This window comes from Tachyglossus aculeatus, chromosome X5, assembly GCF_015852505.1.
Source record: "Tachyglossus aculeatus isolate mTacAcu1 chromosome X5, mTacAcu1.pri, whole genome shotgun sequence".
In the NCBI taxonomy this organism is placed as follows: domain Eukaryota; kingdom Metazoa; phylum Chordata; class Mammalia; order Monotremata; family Tachyglossidae; genus Tachyglossus; species Tachyglossus aculeatus.
The window spans coordinates 10522658-10542089 of NC_052097.1; the positions used below are offsets into that span (position 1 = coordinate 10522658).

Here is a 19432-nt window from a genome sequence, read left to right on the forward strand (position 1 = left end):
GGTGGCTTATATGGTATCATGACAGAGCTGGGGATATCATCAATGTCTTCGTTTGTTTTCCTTTCCTGTGCCTGTGTTCTGACTGACATTTCACAGGAGATTTGGGTTCCGATAAACCCTCGAGGCCCAAAATGCGAAGGAAACGAATTATTTTACTTTTTCCAGTGTTGTAACCAGTTCCTTGAGTCTGGCAGACAAAAGATTTGATGGGTGTTCTAATCCCGGCTACACCACACGTCTGCTGTGTGACCTTGGGCAAGTCACTTCACTTATCTGTGCCTCAGTTACCTCATCTGTCAAATGGGGATTAAGACTGTGAGCCCCATGTGAAACAACCTGATTACCTTTTCTCTATCCCAGCACCTTAGAACAGTGCTTGGCACCTAGTAAGCGCTTAACAAATACCATCATTATTATTATTATTTGCTTAAATTCTACTCTTTCCTGTTTTCCAATACTACCAAGACATATTCATCCAACCCCATGAAGTACAGAATGAGAGGTGGAAAACGTCTTGAAGGGAGGTATCTATTTCTAAATCCATTGTACCCTTCTCCTAGCATACAGAGCAGCGTTCTGCAAATAACAGTGCTCAATAAATACTACTGATTAATGGGTGGATGAGTTGAAAGCTTACTGCACTTTCTGTATGGGTTTTGTAGGTGACTCTGCAGTTGGTTCTTCTTTGTACAAAGTCCCCTCAGATCATTTTTTTCCAAACTGTGAGAAGATAGCAAAGACTGGAGAGGTAAGATGAAAGAAAGATTAGAGAGATGACCCACATAAGTAATATTACATTCATCTCTAGAATTTGTGCCCCTCTTTCCATTAGTAAGCAGAGTGCCATGTAATCATTTTTGCAAAAGAAGCAGTGAATCAGTTCGGAATAACAAGTGATTTTTCCCTCTTGGAAAGAATCCCTGTTGTCATTAAACTCGAATTTAAGTGTCTTGTAATTTCTAGATTTTTACCTTGGAACAATTGGAGAGGGAATGACGAGTCTGTTCCAGCATTTAGCAGTGCCAAACGGCATTCCAACTTCTGGCTTTTTAAATGCAGCCAACAAAAGATCTCGGCTTCATCCAGAAGGAGTGAGTCTCATCACTTAAAGGGATAGTGTTCATTAAAAATGAATGAGAATATACCATTCCATTAGTATGCATCTTAGTCAGTGGAGTTTTTTTTAATTATAAAATGAAAAACTGATTGAATACTCTTTCATTCCATAGTAATCACCAGGATTGCCTTTGGATGGAAAAATGTAATTATAGGGAATATTATGTAGCGTTTTAATAAATGTCTATACTTCCCTTTACTTGTAAGCTGAAGGTAAAGTGTTTTAAGAATAATGGCATTTGTTAAGCACTTACTATGTGCTATGCACTGTTCTAAGCATGGGAGCATTGTTCTAGGAGCTGAAGCATGGTTCTAAGTGCTGCAAGGTTAATCTTTTTTATTGATTTTATGAATTCCACATCCATTGTTGAAAACTGAACAGTTTGATTATTTCAACCTATATTTGCTGGCTCAGTTTCTGAGGATGTGTTTTGATGTGCAGTTTCACAGTTCAGCAAAATAGTTCACCATGCCTTTAATGTTCAAAAAAGCTGTTCAATCGTGGAATTAACAATCCCCTACTTCTCAGTGATAGCGCGTCATACCCTCTCTGCTAATCTTTCTCATCTTTCCTCTTGAAGTTATGAATAAAGCTCATTGTGGTTACAATTAGGTGCTCCTACAGAGAATGCAACTCGGTGTCATTCAGCTGAAACACAGAACTTTTCCAGTGGGTTGGGACACATGAACATGGAGCTTCCCAAGCGCTTAGTACAGTGCTCTGCACACAGTAAGCACTCAATAAATACGATTGAATGAATGAATGAGTGGAGAGAAAGGGCTAAATTAGTAAGTTATGGGAGTTATTAATAATAATAATAATAATAAGGGTTTTTGTTAAGGGCTTACTCTGTGCCAAACACCGTACTAAGTGCTGGGATGGGTACAAACAAATCCAAGTGGACACAGTCCCTGTCCCTTGTGGGGCTCACATTCTCAACCCCCATTTTACAGATGAGAACTAAGGCACAGAGAAGTGAAGTGACTTGCCCAAGGTCACACAGCAGACAAGTGGCAGAGCTGGGATTAGAACCCATGACCTTCTGATTACCAGGCCAATGCTTTATCCACAGTGCTCATTATGGGCAGGTAATGTGTCTGTTGTTAACAATGAAGCAGCGTGGCTCAGTGGCAAGAACGCAGGCTTTCCAGTTACCTCATCTGGAAAATGGGAATGAAGACTGTGAGCCCCCCGTGGGATAACTTGATCACCTTGTAATCTCCCCAGTGCTTGGAACAGTGCTTTGCACATAGTGATTAATAAATGCCATCATCATTATTATTATAACAGTAAGAAAAATTAAAATAATAATTATGGTATGTCTCAAGTGATTACTATGTGCCAAGCACTGTACTAAGAGCTGGGGTAGATACAAGTTAGTCGTTAGACACAGTTCCTACCCCAGCTAGGGCTCCCACTCTTAATCCCCATTTTACAGATGAGGTAACTGGGGCCCAGAGTAGTGAAGAGATTTGCCCAGTGTCACACAGCAGACATGTAATGGAGCCAGAATTAGAACCCATAACCTTCTGATTCCAAGGCCTGTTCTCTGTCCACTAAGCCACACTGCTTCTCTTGGAAAGAGCCCGGGCTTTGGAGTCAGAGATCATGGGTTCAAATCCTGGCTCCGCCAATTGCCCGCTGTATGACTCTGGGAAAGTCACTTAACTTCTCTGTGCCTCAGTGACCTCATCTGTAAAATGGGGATTAAGACTGTGAGCCCCTGTAGTACAACCTGATCACCTTGTAACCTCCCCAGTGCTTAGAACAGTGCTTTGCACATAGTAATGGCTTAATAAATGCCATTATTATTATTCTCTTGTTGAATTGTACTCTCCCAAGCATTTAGTACAGTGCTTTGCAAACAGTAAGTACTCAATAAATGTGAGTAAATGAAATACTTAAGCGTGAAGCACTGCTGAGCTACTTATTTATAGCAGCGCTGAGGTAGAAACATAGTGAGATCAGCCCCATTCCCCATCCCACAATCTTAGACACACAAAAAGTGGGTATTTAATCCTCATTTTACAGATGAGGAAACAGGGGCATAGAGAGATTAAGTGACTTGCCCCAGGATAAAGGCAGAACAGGGGTGAGAAGACAGGTGTCCTGATTTCCTGATCTATGCTCTATTCAGATGGTCATGTTGCCTCTCTCAGTTGTTTGTTTTTACTTCAGATGGAAAAATGTAATTAAGGGGACGAAAACTATATTTCCCTTTAGTTATTCACTGCTAATACCATGAGCCCCATGTAGGACAGGGACAACGTGCAATCTAATTAACTTGTATCTACCCCAGTACTTAGAACAGTATTTGGCATATAGGAAGTGCTTAACAAATACCGTTAAGGAAAAAAAGATACTGGAGTTGGGGTGGAGTGAGAGAGACTCAGTTGAAAGTTGATTAGGAACATGGGTTGGCTCCCCATTTACTATTTACTGATTTTTTTCCTTCCCACACCATTCCAAATGTAACTCCCAACCACTATAAGGGAAATAATATCTTAGGACTCTCTACCAAATATCTCAACAAAGCAAGATTAAGATCTCTCTCTCTGTGCTAATCTGTGAGCAGATCTGGGGGAAAAAGAGAAGGAAGAGGAGGAGAAAAAGGAGGAAGAGAAGGAGAAAAAGGAGGAGGAGAAGGAGAAAAAGGAGGAGGAGAAGGAGAAAAAGGAGAAGGAGAAAAAGGAGAAGGAGAAAAAGGAGGAAGAGAATGAAGAGGAAGAAGAGGAGGAGGAAGAGGAGGAGGAGAAAGATCAGAAGAAGAAATAAAAAGAAGGAGGACAAGAGAAGGAAGAAAAGGAAGAGGAAGAAGAGGAGGAAGAGGAAGAAGAGGGAGAGAAGAAGGAGAAGAAAGAAAAAGAAGGAGGAGGAGGAGGAGAGGAGAAGGAAGAAAGGAAGAGGAGGGAGAGAGGAAAGAAAAAGAAGAGGAGAAGAGAAGAAGGAAGAAAAGGAAGAGGAATTAAGAACAGGAGAAGGAGGAAAAAGAGGAAGAGTAGGGAGAGAAGGAGAAGGAAAAGAAATAAAAAGAAGAAGGAAGGGAGAAGGAGGAGGAGGAGGAGGAGGAGAACAACAAAAATGAGAACAAGAACAACACAAAGAAGGAGATTTGTTGTTTTCTATGTTCCAAGCACTGTGCTAAACATCGGGATTACTATATTCCAGGCAGATCAGACACAAATCCTACCTCGCATTGGGCTCACCATGGGTGGAGAACAGGCATTTAATGCCCATTTCACAGATGAGGAAACCATTCTTTTCCACATACACAAACAAGTACACAAACAAGCACATATACACACACTCATGATGATGATGATGATGGCATTTGTTAAGCGCTTACTATGTGCAAAGCACTGTTCTAAGCACTGGGGAGGATACAAGGTAATCAGGTTGTCCCACGGGGGGCTCACAGTCTTAATCCCCATTTTACAGATGAGGTAACTGAGGCACAGAGAAGTGAAGTGACTTGCCCAAAGTCACACAGCTGACAAGTGGCGGAGCCGGGGTTTGAACCCGTGACCTCTGACTCCAAAGCCCGGGCTCTTTCCACTGAGTCATGCTGCTTCTCTAACTCATGCATCACCATTAACTACAGAAGGAGATATTGAGTCTTATCTGATTTCAGTCTGCTTCCGTTAATCATCTTTCATTTCATGACTCTCGTTAGGGAAAACATCCATGAATGAAAGAACAAATTCATCCAGTGCCCAGAGCTAACTAATAATGATGAATCCACTCTGCATGCCTCGAACATGACTGGATTATTGTCCAACCTAGGCTTGATTTCACTTTATCATTTTCTCCCTCTAAGAGTTGGCCTTAATGGATTCCAGCAGTAATATATTACTGACTTACCCACTGTGGGCTTCGGAGACAGAGGAGGATTGAAGGTGTAGCCTTTTACGAAGCCAGTTAACGTCTCATTCAGGTAATCACAAAGCACGGTGTCTCTCGAACATCAAAATCTCCGCAGAACGTGGCCTAGGGAATAGAGCATGGGCCTGGGAGTGAGAGCACCTGGGTTCTAATCCCGGCTCCACTGCTTGCCTGCTGTGTGACCTTGGGTAAGTCATTTAACATCTCTGTGTCTCAGTTCCCTCATCTGCAAAGTAGGGATTAAGAGTGTGAGCCCCATATGGGGCAGGGACTGTGTCCAACCTGATTATCTTGTAGACACCCCAGTGCTTAGAACAGTGTTTGGCACACAGTAAGACAAGTACCATAATCATTATTATATTATTATGAATTATTGCAGAGGAGCAGCGGGGTTTAGTGGAAAAAGCACAGGCTTGGGAGTCAGAGGTCATGGGTTCAAACGCTGACTCCACCAATTGCCAGCTGTGTGACTTTGCGCAAGTCACTTAACTTCTCTGGGCCTCAGTTACCTCATCTGTAAAATGGGGATTAAGACTGGGAGCCCCCCGTGGGACAACCTGATCACCTTGTAACCTCCCCAGTGCTTAGAACAGTGCTTTGCACATAGTAAGCGCTTAATAAATGCTATCATTATTATTATTATTATAAACCTGTGAGTTAGAGGACCCAGGTTCTAATCCCAATTCTACCACTTGTCTGCTGCAGGACCACGGGCAAGTCACTTAACTTCTCTGTGCCTCAGTTTCCTCCTCCATAAAATGGGAATTCAGTACCCGTCCTCCCTCTTCCTTAATAATGCTGGTATTTGTTAAGTGCTTACTTACTATTTGCCAGGCACTGTTCTAAGCACTGGGGTAGATACAGGGTAATCAGGTTGTCCCACGTGGGGCTCACAGTTTTAATCCCCATTTTACAGACGAAGTAACTGAGGCACGGAGAAGTGAAGTGACTAGCCCAGAGTTACATAGCCGATAAGTGGCAGAGCTGGGATTAGAACCCACAACCTCTGATTCCCAAACCCGTGCTCTTTCCACTGAGTCACGCTGCTTCCGTAGACAGTGAGACCCATGTGGGGCAGAGACTGTGTCCAACCTGATTATTTTATATCCTATCTCAGTGTTTAGCATCCAGTAAGGGCTTAACAAGTGCAATTTATAATGACTTTGAAGAAAGCTATCCATTTATGGCTTCATTAAAGCAGGGTTGCCACTGACACCACTCTGTAATGTATTCCCCTGGCAATTCCACTAATATTCCTCCATGTTTATCCTGTATGTACCCTTGTGAGAACATTACAGGCATTTACAAAAAACATGAGCTTCCTTTCACAGGTATCACAAATGAAGCACATCCTCCACCAAAAGTCAGGGCTGACCGTAAACTCCTTGATGGCAGGAAATGGGTCTACCAACCCTGTTGCATTTTACTTCCCCAGGCACTTAGTACGGTGCTCTGCACACAGTAAATGCTCAAAAATATGATTAACAAGAGTTCCAAAAGTGAGATATCATCTCGCCACTAACCTCTTACCCACTTCCTGCCCTCCCTCTTCCTAACAATGACTCTCCCCCGCTTCAAAGCCTGATTGAAAGCACATCTCCTCCAAGAAGCCTTCCCGAAGCCTCCTTTCCTCTTCTCCCATTCCCTTCTGTGTCACCCTGACTTGCTCCCTTTTTTACCCCCCCCAGCCTCACAGACCTTATGTCCATATCTGTAATTTATTTATATCAATGTCTGTCTCCCCCTCTAGACTCTAAGCTTGTTGTAGGCTGGGAATGTATCTGTTTTACTGTTGTATTGTACTCTGCCAAGCGCTTAATACAGTGCTCAATACTGTACTTAATACAGTGCCCACATTGAGCTTGTAGTCTAGAGGCAAGCATACATCTGGTTGACAGACCACTGAAGCAGACACAGCCAGTCAATTAAACAGTTGTATTCATCAATCAGTTAATCAATTAACATTACTCATGTATTACGCATTTTAACATACATAATCTATTGTCCTGTTTTTCCACATAAATGGGAAAAAAGTTCCCAGTAGTACATTTGACTATGCCTACATTGTTTCTTTGAAACAGTGGTGCAGGTAACAGAGAAATAGCTTTAGAAATAGAGAATGCATCTCAGGGGCACATAATATCAGAGAATATAAGACTTTAAAGCCATTTATCATCGGGCTAATGATTTCTGAATCAGAATGGTTTCTACTTTCTAGGTTCTAAATACAATGGGTGGTTGGCTGTGAAATCCTAGGGACTTTCATTGTTTTATGTTGTACTCTCCCAAACCATTACCTAGAAATCCAAGACGTGAGAGAATTGAAATTGGAATCCACCCCATTGTAACCAGATTAAGCTAAAATGCCAGCTAAGGCTCTATCTGTTTTTTAAAAATCTCCTCCCGTTCCAGGGTGGAAGAATACAAGATCGCTTTTCTGTCTAACCTAAATACCTCACAGCCTTCTACAGTTTTTGTTGAAGCCAGACACCAGTTTGACCCCATTGGTAGATCATACCCTCCTTCAGAGCAGGGATCATATCAGCCTATTCTATTTTCTCTCCTCAGTGTTTATTATAGTGCTCTACACGTAATAGACACTTACCAGATCTCATTGATTGATCGATTGATTGGCTTGGCAATAGTCAATAGGAATAGTGAGGTTATCAAAAAGAGAGCCTTTTGAATCTATGTCATGGAAGGAAATAGCAAGTTTTAACAGCTTTTCAGTTGATAATGACAAATCAGGGAAGAGAGTATTTTGTGGTGAATGAGATCAGATTTAATAAAGGCAAACAGTTCCTGCAAAATGAGATTCATTTCATGGAATTCACGGAAAGAACTTCAGTTTGTAAAGTTTCATATTCTATTGCTGATCAAGCTGCTCTATAACGGTTTGTGTGACTGTGGAAAATATAATTTTGTTCTCAGAAAATAACTTATATGAGTAAACCAAGAACTCGCTGATTGTTACTTAAAATTTCCCAACTCATTTCATTTATTTCTACCCTGGGCATGGATCTATTCTTCACAGGGTGAAGGTGAAAATGAGTCTTGAAAGTCTTGATGTGGAAGGCTGAATAGAGAGTGGGTGAGTGAGACGGTCTTTGAGCAGTTGGTAAATTTGTGCACACTGTCCATTTGTGCATCTTTTTTAAGCAACTCAACACCTGGTGACCTAGGCATAACAATATAGCGAAAGTCCCATTTAGAAAGTCCATTATGTTGAGACATGTAGCTATTTTTACAGGTCAAGAGCTGAGAATAAGGCAAGGTCAAGGGAAAAATATACATGCCGCATTAGACGCTCTTAAATGGTGGTTCTTTAGAAAAGAATTCAACATTAAAGGTGTTGAAACTAGAAAATGGAAAATAAAAGCTCTCCTACAGTTAAGTGTTCAACTCCATATAGAGACCGTGGATGACATCAATTTATTGGAGGACTTACCTTGGGCTGGCTAAGTCAATTTGCTATTTCCATAATTAGATTTGGCTTCCTTTAAAAAACATCTGCATATTTATGTGGGCATATACTATTCACATATGTATAATACATACTTGCATATACACATATTGATACGTATGTGAAATTATACATTTCTACCCATATAAACCTATTATCACTCCCTCAGACTGTGAATCCTGTTTAGGACAGGGTCAGGGTCCAATCTGTTTATCTAGGCTCTACCTTAGTGCTTAGTATAGTGTTTAGCACATCGTATGGGCTTAACAAATAATCATTATTATTTCTAATAATGAATTCCCCACGTGATCAACTAATATGAAGGAGAAAATCCAAACCAGTGATTATTTCCTTTGTCATTTACCTGAGAAGCAACGTGGCATAGGGGGAAGAGCATAAACCTGTGAATTAGAGGATCTGGGTTCTAATCCCAATTCTGCCACTTGTCTGCTGCAGGACCTTAGGCAAGTCACTTAACTTCTCTGTGCCTCAGTTTCCTCCTTCATAAAATGGGAATTCAGTACCTGTCCTCCCTCTTCCTTAGTAATGATGGTATTTGTTAAGTGCTTACTTACTATGTGCCAAGCACTGTTCTAAGCACTGGGGTAGATACAGGGTAATCTAGAAATCCACCTCACAGGAGGGCAAGAAAAAAACACAACAGTGGTTCTCCTATCTTCATGGAAAAACCATTCAGCTTGACTGCCCCATAGTTCTGATTTTAGTAAACAGATCAGGCCGTTGCGGGATCACTCCACTAACTCAGTGTCATGGTAGTTTGGTGGCCTTTAAATTAAAAAATAACTACCTACTAATGATAACAACTGAACTCTTGATACAATCCTTTCTTCCAATTTCCCCAAATACTCTGCACTATTCTGAATTGCTTTTTAATGATATTTAGAAGTTCTGTAGCTCCATGGACTATTATTACAGCATTATTCTCCTCACTGTTCATTGATTTCGGGATTTCCACCAAATAGGGTTCATGACTTCTGCTTTCCCCCAAAGCATTGTGGCCTGGTTCTAAAGGAGTCATAGGTGGAAATGAAGGTGGAGAAGCATGTCATAGTGTTGAGTAATAGCTGGTAACCCAACTATCTTTTCCAACTTCGCTCTCTTCCCATCATTCCCTCTTCTCATCTTTTAGCCAGCTCTTAAAAAAAATACCATTTTTTAAAAAAGGGGTTTTAAGGTGCTTACTATAGGCCAGGCACAGTACTAAACGCTGAGGTAGATATTCACTCATTCATTCAATTAATCATATTTATTGAGCTCTGACTGTGTGAGGAACACTGTACTAAGTGCTTGGAAGAGTACAATACTACAATAAACACAGTCCCTGCCCACAATGAGCTTACAATCTAGGTACAAGATTATCAGGTTGGACAACTTCCCTGTCCCATATGGGCTCACAGTCTTAATCCTGATATTACAGATGAGGTAACTGAGGCACAGAGGAGTTAAGTGACTCACCCAAGGTCCCACAGCAGACAAGTGGTGGAGCCTAATTAGAACCCAGGTCCTTCTGATTACGAGGCCTGTGCTCTATCCATTAGACTATGCTGATTCTCTGTTGTGTGCTGATTCTCCCTTCCTTAGTCTATCCTCTCATGGCTAATAATAATAATCATAATAGCAATAATGGTAATAGTAGTATTTGTTAGGCACTCTATTAAGCCCTGGGGCAGATACAGATAATCAAGTCAGACACTGTCCTGGTCCCACATACGTCTCGCAGTCTCAACAGCCTTAAAAAAGGAAAAAATATACAGGATATCTAAAAAATATCCAGGAGGCCTGAGCATGGGCATAAATGAATCAAATACATAAATGAAGTAGGTGGTTAAATAGTTGCTAAGATTCAGGACATTGATAATTGATTGATGCATCTGCCTGTTAGAAATATTCACTGTACAATACAATTGATTCAATAGTCAGTTGTCCTTATCTCCATGCAGGCCATGTAGGCTCTGACAGCTCCTCTTTATTGAGAATATGAACGAAAATAATAATAATATTAATGATAATGATGATGATAATGATAATTTTAGTATTTAATAAAGGCTAACTATGTGTTAAGCACTGTACTAACGCTGTGGTTGATACACAATAATCATATTGGGCACAATCCTTGTCCCACATGGGACTCACGTTCTAAAGAGGAGGGAGAGAAGGCAGTTTGTCCCTATTTGACATATGAGGAAACTGAGGCACAGAGAAGTGAAGTGACTTGTTCAAGGTCATCCAGCCACTGAGTGGGAGAGCCAGGATTAGAACTCATATCCTCTGCCTCCCAGGCCTGTGGTGTTTCCTGTGTTGTGTTGTTTCCACCAGGCCATGCTACTTCTTTTTCAGGCAGCCTCAATTCCCAGTCACCTCAGCCCATCCTGAAGCCTACTTCATTGTCCCATGAAGTGACAATGGGAGAAGTCTGGAAAGTCTAAATATTTAGGGCCTCCTTGAGGGCAAAAATATAGCTTTTGTTTTTGGTGTAATAATAATAATAATTATGGTATTTGTTAAGCACTTACTATGTGCCAAGAACTGTTCTAAGTGCTGGGGTAGATACAAGGTAATCAGGTTGTCCCACAGGGGGCTCACAGTCTTAATCCCCATTTTACAGATGATGTAACAGGCACAGAGAAGTTAAGTGACTTGCCTGAAGTCACACAGTTGACAAGTGGCGGAGTCAGGATTAGAACCCACGACCTCTGACTCCCAAGCCCGGGCTCTTTCCATTAAGTCACACTTCTTCTCCCACCCATTTCTCACTCTGCCCACAGTCAGTACACGATGAAATACAACTGAATGTTGGACTGACTGAACATGGCTGAATGTCAGTTTACATTCACACAGTTTAAATATACTAAAATTGGAACAATGCAGAGAAGATTAGCATGGCCCTTCTATCAACTCCAGGGCTTATACCACTGCTAGACACATAGTAAGAGCTTAACAAGTGCTATTATTATTAATAAGAATAATTATTATTAATATATTCAATATGAGCCTGAATTCCATGAATCCCATTGATTCTGAGATGTCATTTAAGATGTTTGCTTGGGAGAAGAAGACGATGAAGATTTCAAGTCCTTTTTGCCTATTCTCCTCCAAGCCTCCAAGACACTTCCATCAATTAATCATATTTACTGGGCACTTATTGTGTGTTGAGCACTGTACTAAGCACTTGGGAGAGTACATTAGAATCGAGTTAGTAGATAAATACCTTGCCCACAAGGAGCTTACAGTCTAGAGTAGAGCTTACAGTCAGTAGGTAAGATGACCAAAGTCCAATCTGAGCCAATCAGTGTTGCTGGAAAACTGATGTCTCCTACAATTATTTCCCTTTCTTTCTTTCACTTGGAAAACCAAATATATTTACCTGCAGGGCAGGGTGGAAGAGTCTCATTCCCATTCTTAACTCTCCATGCTGTGTTGATATTTCCTGTTCTTTTAGCCTCAAAAATCCCTTAGGTGCGTTTAGTTTAACATTCTATTGTTTAAATGAAACGTCTGCTCCCTGAAGCTAAGTGGCTTTGGGCAAAGTTAGTAAATGAATAAATCACCTAAAAATCAACCAGATCCAAGCCTAGGAAGGACATTTAAGAAAGAGATGACTAAATCTTCTCTGATATTATGTTTTGACGATGGTAGATCCAGTGCTGATACTGAAACTTTGGACCTTTTGAAAACTACTTTTACACAGGGCAAAAAATATCTGTCACCAGAACTATTTGCTGTCCAGTTATTTACAGAACTGAATAACTCCACGTGCAGCCATTTAGACGGGGGGCTATGCTGAAGTACAATGAAATCAGTTAAATTGGCCCATCATTTTTTAGAAGGAAATTTTCATAACCACAACAGCCCTCATTGTCCCTGAGCTGAACAGCAAGGGCTAATCATGGCAGTTACTCATGATTAATCCATTACATTGCTGCTATCAATCATTTTTTCCCCTAAGAGAATGACTGGGCTCTTCCACAGGCCATTGATAATTGTTCAGAAGCTCGGAAATCTAGGTCTTCCCTTTCCTTGCTAACGTTTGGATATTATCCATCAACGATACCTAACTAGATCTGTTAGTATGGACCATGGCTCCTGGGAGGAGAGAAGGGAAGGGGGAGGGTTTAGATTTGGACTTACTACAAGTAAACTGAACAATGCCCTTTACTTACTGTGAAATAGCTTATCCAGTAATGCACTGAATATGTCGTTGCAACCGTAATGGGTGGTGATCTAATCTACAGCAGGGTTCTCCATCTTTTCCATCTTGTTGACCTAGATAAATGACCAACTGGAAAGAGCACGGGCCTGGGAATCGGGAGACCTGGGTTCTAATCCTCGTTCCTCCGTTTGACTGTTGAGTGGCCTTGAACAAGTCACTCAACTTCTCTGTGTCTGGGTTTCCTTATTTGTAAAATCGGGATTAAATTCCTGGTCTCCTTCTCCCTTTGGCTGTGAGCCCTCTGTGAGACAAGGATTTTGTGGGTCTGTGCGGACGATATTGACCCCAGCTCTTTGTTCAGGGATTGGCACATAGCCACTATGCTTACCATTGTTTGGTTGATTAATTGAAATATATTTTCCAAGAGAAATAAAGCCAAGTGCTTTATGAATGTGTTCTGAAGATCCAAAGAATTGACCGGAATAATAGAAATCTTTCACTTCATATCTCTAGTTCATGCTCTTTCCCATGCCTGGAACTCTCTCTCTTTCAAAATGTGCCGGTTCACACTTCTCCTCATTTTCAAATTCCTTCTGCAATCACATTTCTCCTCAGGGCAGGGCTATGGACATATGTCGCTTTTCGATATGTAATAACCTCCAAGCCCAGAGCTATAATTTACACCTGAACTCATCCCTAAGAAAAATGAAAGCAGGATGAACGTGGATTTGCACCCTTTACTTACCCCTCCCACTCAGCTTCACAGTATTTACGCACATATCGATAATTCATTTATTTATATTAATGTCTGTCTCCCCCTCTGGATTGTAATCTCATTGTAGGCAGGGAATGTGTCTACCAACTCAGTTATATTGTACTCTCCCAAACACTTAGTACAATGCCACACACATAATAATCACTCAGTAAATATGATTGAGTGACTGAACTTCTCCCACCAGATTAAAAGCATGTGAGAATAATTTAAAAGTTGGTATTTGGTGCATAAACATTCAACAACTGCTGTTCCCGATCATAATTCATGAGTTAAGAACACATCAATTCAAAATTCATATTGTTTAGACAAATTAATGTTTCAGCACCTGTTCTTTTCAAACACGGCTAAAGAAATGTGCTTACCTTTGCCTTTTAAGTGGAAAAGAAAAGGAGAAAAGCTTGCAGCAGGACACTGAGATTACACTTTCTAAACAGCCCCTGAGTGGAGCATTGGATTCTATCAGTTATTTCTTGCCAGACTGTAGATATAAAATGAATTATTGCTCCAATTAAAGATTTACATTTAGCTCCAATTTGCTTTGCCTTTTTCTGCTTCACTTAGGTTTGTTTGGGAGTGATGGAATTGGGTTTAAAAAAAGAATTAGGAAAGCATATAATATGAATTTATTAAAATGAAAAGTAAACATTCTCCCTTTCCTTTTCAGCAATTTTAAGCCACTTGGAAATTACTGGTTTAATAATAAACCAATTAGAACCTAGGTCCTTCAACTCCCAGGCCATGCTGCTTCTCACTGTACTTCAACTGCGATACTGATTCAAAAGCCACCCCTAGTCCACAGGAAGGCTCATGATCTAACAGGTGTGGAGAGGATGAGATAGTTATAGTTTCTAATAATCTGTGCCAAGCACTGTGCTAAGCACTGTTGTAAACAGAAAACCAAACAGATCAGACACAGTTCCTGTCACAGAAACTAGACTCAATCTAGGCAGTGGTAGACAGATAAGGATAGTGGCAACCATAGATTGCAATGGATCAAAGTGGGTTGGCCTAGGGAAGAGCATGGCCCAGAAAGTCAGGAGACCTGGGTTCTAATCCAACCCTTTCATTGGCCTGTTGGGTGACTATGAGCAAGGCACTTAACTTCTCTGCATCTCGATTTCCTCATCTGTCACACGGAGATTAAATACTTGTCATCTTGCCTCTCTGACCATGAGCCCAGGTATACTAGAGACTGTAACAGTGAATCAATCATTGGTATTGAGAGCTTAGTATGTGCAGATCACTGTACTAAGTGCTTGGGAGAGTACAATACAACAGAATTAGCTAACACATTCCCTGCCCAGAATGAGTTTACAGGCTAGAAGGGGGCTTGTAACTACCCCAGTCCTTGGCCACGATTATTATCATTAATAAATCACCATAAGCCACAGAGTCTACAAGCTTAGATGAGAAGTTAAAGAATAGATCCTGGGGGAGGACGTCTGTAGACTGCTCCAGGTAAAAAAAATCCTCAATAACAAGCTGTTGCAACTTCTCCAGGTTCTAAAGGTGGTAAAGGTAGTTTGTTGCCACCTGTAGCCTGTAGCCTTGGAGACAGTTGTCCTGGAAACAGAGCAGACGTGGAATCCCAGTCTCAGGGAGTCAGATGGGCCAGGTGGATAGGGAAAGAATGTGATAAACTTGGCAAGACAATAAAAACCATTCCTGCACAGAGGGACTAGCCATGATGGCCCCAAGACCAAGCAATTAAACCTTCCCCTGTGTAAATAACAAAGAAGAATTGGGCTGGACAACATAGCCTCTGAAGGCTTCTGGCATGACTAGATGCAGGGGGTTTGGGGGTTTTATTATCAGTCAGTCGTATTTCATGAGCACTAACTGTGTGCAGAGCACTGTACTCAGCTCTAGGAAAGTACAATATAATATTTGGGAAACAAGTTCCATAGCCACGAACATCTTACAGTCTATTATCATCCCATAATCTGTCCAGCTTTACCTCTGTCCTGTCTCCCCACCTATCTCTCCTCCTTTTCAATTTTCTCCATCTCCCTGCCTTGAAGTCTCTTTTTATCTTTCTCGTTCATCTCACTTTCCCTACACTCCTATTTTGCATTACTAGCTTCATCCCCTCAATGCTCCATCCCCACTCCATGTTTAGATCTGGGAAATATTTTCATTCTATCTACGGCTCATTTTCAGAGTTCTGAATTTAGGACCAAAAGATTGGTTCTGTGGAGAAAGCGGAACATTCTCTGTATAAAAATTTATTTCCTGTACCTGTTAGCTGGTTATATGGTTGAACTCCACAGCCTATTTATCATTTTAAAAGAACCAGAAATGACTCTGTCACAAGCTGTAGAATATACAAAATCCAGTACAATGCCTAATCCCCACTGCATTTGGAACAGTGATGGATTAGGGAAATATGTTGGCATCTCATATTTACATCCATTTCAACTTCAAGGCTCATTTTTCATCTCCGTTGCTCTTGGTGATGATAGATATCAGTTTCATTATGGATCTCCTTAAAGGCCATTGAGGAGTGAAGGAAATGGGTAGGAGATAGAGTCAACCAGGCATACAGGCTCCCAATGGGCATGTGGCAAAATGGTACCCTTGAATTCTCAGGCCAAGTAGAATAATCCATCACTGTGTCTTGGGTGTCACACCCATTAATTATCTTTTGGGTTGCATCATTTAGACAGTCATGGTTTAGCGGATCCAAATTGGTGTTTCAATCCTGTGTAGAGAAGCAGCATGGCCTAGAGGAAAGAGCATGAGCTTGGGATTCAGATGACCTGGATTCTAATTCTCCCTCCACCATTTGTCTGCTGTGTGACCTTGGGCAAGTCACCTAACTCCCCCGTGCCTCGGTTTTCTCACATACAAAATAGGATTCAATAACTATTTTCCCTCCTACTTATTCCATGAGGTCTCAAGTGGAACAGAGAATGTATCCCAAACTGATTAACTCGAATCTACTTCAGCGCTTAGAACAGTGCTTGGAACAGTGTTGACATTATGATTCTCTCCCTAGGCCCACAGAAATTATTTAAATATCCAAATAATCAATCAATCAAAGGTATTGATTGCCTCATCTATTTCGCCGCCAACCTTTCACCCAGGAAACTGTGGCACAAAGAAGTGAAGTGACTTGCCCAAGGTCACCCAGCAGGCAAGTGGAGGCTTTTGGGTTAGAATGCAGGTCCTTTGATTCTCAATCCCGGGTTCTTTCTACTAGGCCCCACTACTTTCCATTGAATAATTAAATAATAAACAAATGATAGATTGGCACATAGAGAGTGCTTAGCAAATACCACAAATGTTTTATTAGAAGATTTGGGCCCACATGCAGGAAAAGAGTAATTAAATAAGAGGCATTCCTAGAAATGCTAATCTCCTTTCTAAACGACGTAATACTAAAGAATGGTTTGACCTGCATTATGATGTTTCTGGCCTTTACGGTCAGTAACCCCGAAAGCAAATGATCTGACTTTCCTTCACTAAAATGCTTTCAATGACCCTGTCCACCAAACATGCACCATTTTGTAAGGTTCAAATGATAACCTGACCCTTTAGCCCCGTGGTTCTAGAAATAATGATCTGGGGTTGGCAAAACATTTCATCTGCACTTTGAACTCCAACAAGTGGCTTTTCTTAACTCTCCCAGAGCTCATTACCTTATTACCAACTAGAAGGGGATTCTTACTCATCAGCCAATCAATACATGTTATTTATTGAGTATTTACCCTGTGCAGAGCACTATACTAAACACTTGGGAGAGTACAGTGTAACAGAGTTGGCAGACATGTTTCCTGCCCACAGCGAGCTCATAGCCAGTTAGCTGATGGAGCAAAAGTAAGCTTTCTGTAAGTAGGGAACGTGACTATCAACTCTGTTACATTATACTCTCCGAAGCACTTAATACAGTGCTCTGCACAACTCAGTAAATACAACTGATTGATTGATTGATGGTGAATGGAAGTTCAAGTCATCATTCAGGGCAATATCTCTACTTGGCCTCTCTACAGAACACCCAGGAAAAGGCTTGAGAAAAACAAGACTTTTCTCTAACAGCATAATCAGAGCACTCAGAATCATGAATACCTAAGAATGCCCTGTCTTTCAATCCCAAATTGAATTTCTTTGAGAAGTTACAGCAAATCTGCACATCTGGCCTCGCTCAAACCAAAGACAAATGATTCTTTAGGAGAAAGACACTTAGCATCTACTTGTTGGATTATGCATAATGCTGTCTGATGTATGCAATATTTAATATAGCTATTCTATGTGCCACATAGAACCACTTAAATGAGTGCAAATTAGTGCTGGAAAATTTAGTCTGCTAATTTTGTATTGAAATTGCATCTTCGTTGCTGCGGAAGAAAGATGTGACTTTCGGTTTAGAGACAGTCTTCCAAGAATATGGGTACCAACTCCTAAGGGACGGTGGGAATTCCAGAATGTTGTCTGAGTCTGGGAGCAAGAGATTCTGGGAACTCAGAAATCGCAAAGGCTAGGACAGGGACGCAATCTTTAGGGGTCTTTGCAAAGTTGGGTGGGTTATGTGCTCTGTGCTTTATGACCACAGTGGGCACCTGCTCTATGGGGATGGGGGATTATCCTCACTCTCTGGTGACCATAAGAAAACTGACTTAGAGAAAAATGTGTAATGACTTTCCATGTCTCTCCACATTGAGCAAAGACTCTTAAAGATTGGCATTGAGGCTGGAGAAGCAGCATGGTTTAGTGGATATAAGGACCTGGGTTCTAATCCCTGGTTTTGTTCTAATCCCAGCAGTTTATGGGCTGTGTGAACTTGGAAAAGTCACCTTCTCTATACTTAAGTTACTACAACTGCAAAATGAGAATTAAGACTGTGGGACAGGGAATGTGTCCAACTTGGTTAGCTTGTATCCTAGTGCTTAATACGTCGTCCGGCATAATGTACGTTTTTTAACAAATACCATTAAAAAAAATAAAAGGTATGATTAAAGGTTTGCCACCAAGTTCCACCATCTTATATTTTGGCTCCCTGCACCTGCTACTACTAATAATAACAATAATGATGACATTATTAAGTGCTTACTATGGGCAAAGCACCATTCTAAGCGCTGAGGAGGTTACAAGGTGATCAGGTTGTCCCACATGGGGCTCACAGTCTTAATCCCTATTTTACAGATGAGGTAACAGAGGCACAGAGAAGTTAAGTGACTTGCCCAAGTCACACAGCTGAAAATTGGCGGAGCTGGGATTTGAACCTATGATCTCTGACTCCAAAAGCCCGGGCTCTTTCCACTAAGCCACGCTGCTTCTCTACCCAGCTTGCTCTCTCCATTTTTCATTCAATCATTCAATTGTATTTACTGAGCACTTACAGTGTGCAGAGCACTGTATTAAGCACTCGTTCTCCCAAACAAAGCTTAGAATCATGCCTGGCTCTCAACTCTCCCACATACATCCTTTCCCTCAGGCTGTTTCCCCCTCTAGAACTCTTCCCCCACCATTATTCATTCATTCATTCAATCGTATTTATTGAGCGCTTCCTGTGTGCCATCGTTAATTAATTAATTAACCCATTAAAGAAGAGTCACAGCAACTGAGTCAGTACAAATGAGAGAACCAAATCCTTAGTCCTGAAGGTCCAATTTACACTTGGCAGATGTTTGTTCACTGATTGCAAAAGGAGCACAATAGATTAAATGCCATTTTCTCACTTCAGGATTTCAAACTCACAGTACACTTTCAGGCCTTCTGGCAACAATAGCTACAGGTTGGTTGTTGGGATTCATTACAATATACATTATATTACATTACAAGGGAACACAAAAGCAAATCAGGTTGGACACAGTCCCCGTCCCATGTAGAGCTCACAGTCTCAATCCCCATTTTACATTCCCATTTATATTCATTTACTGGGAATAGAGAGTTGATGAAATTATATGTTATCTGGTTAGGGGAATGCTTAATTATATTGTCTACATACCCACTACACAAAAAATAAACTTTAAACAAAGACTGATTATCACCACTGTGATGCACATTCCTGGGTATAGAGCTAGG

The 19432-nt window shown here is 41.1% G+C and overlaps 1 long non-coding RNA gene across 1 annotated transcript; it reads right to left on the reverse strand.

Annotated features, from left to right (window-relative positions):
* Positions 1–7876: 7876 nt before the first annotated feature.
* LOC119947555 lies at positions 7877–14888 on the reverse strand. Its single transcript, XR_005456504.1, has 3 exons — positions 14788–14888; positions 13771–13886; positions 7877–8177 (listed from the first exon to the last, which is right to left on the reverse strand). It is a non-coding gene; the product is annotated as an uncharacterized LOC119947555 (long non-coding RNA).
* Positions 14889–19432: the final 4544 nt, after the last annotated feature.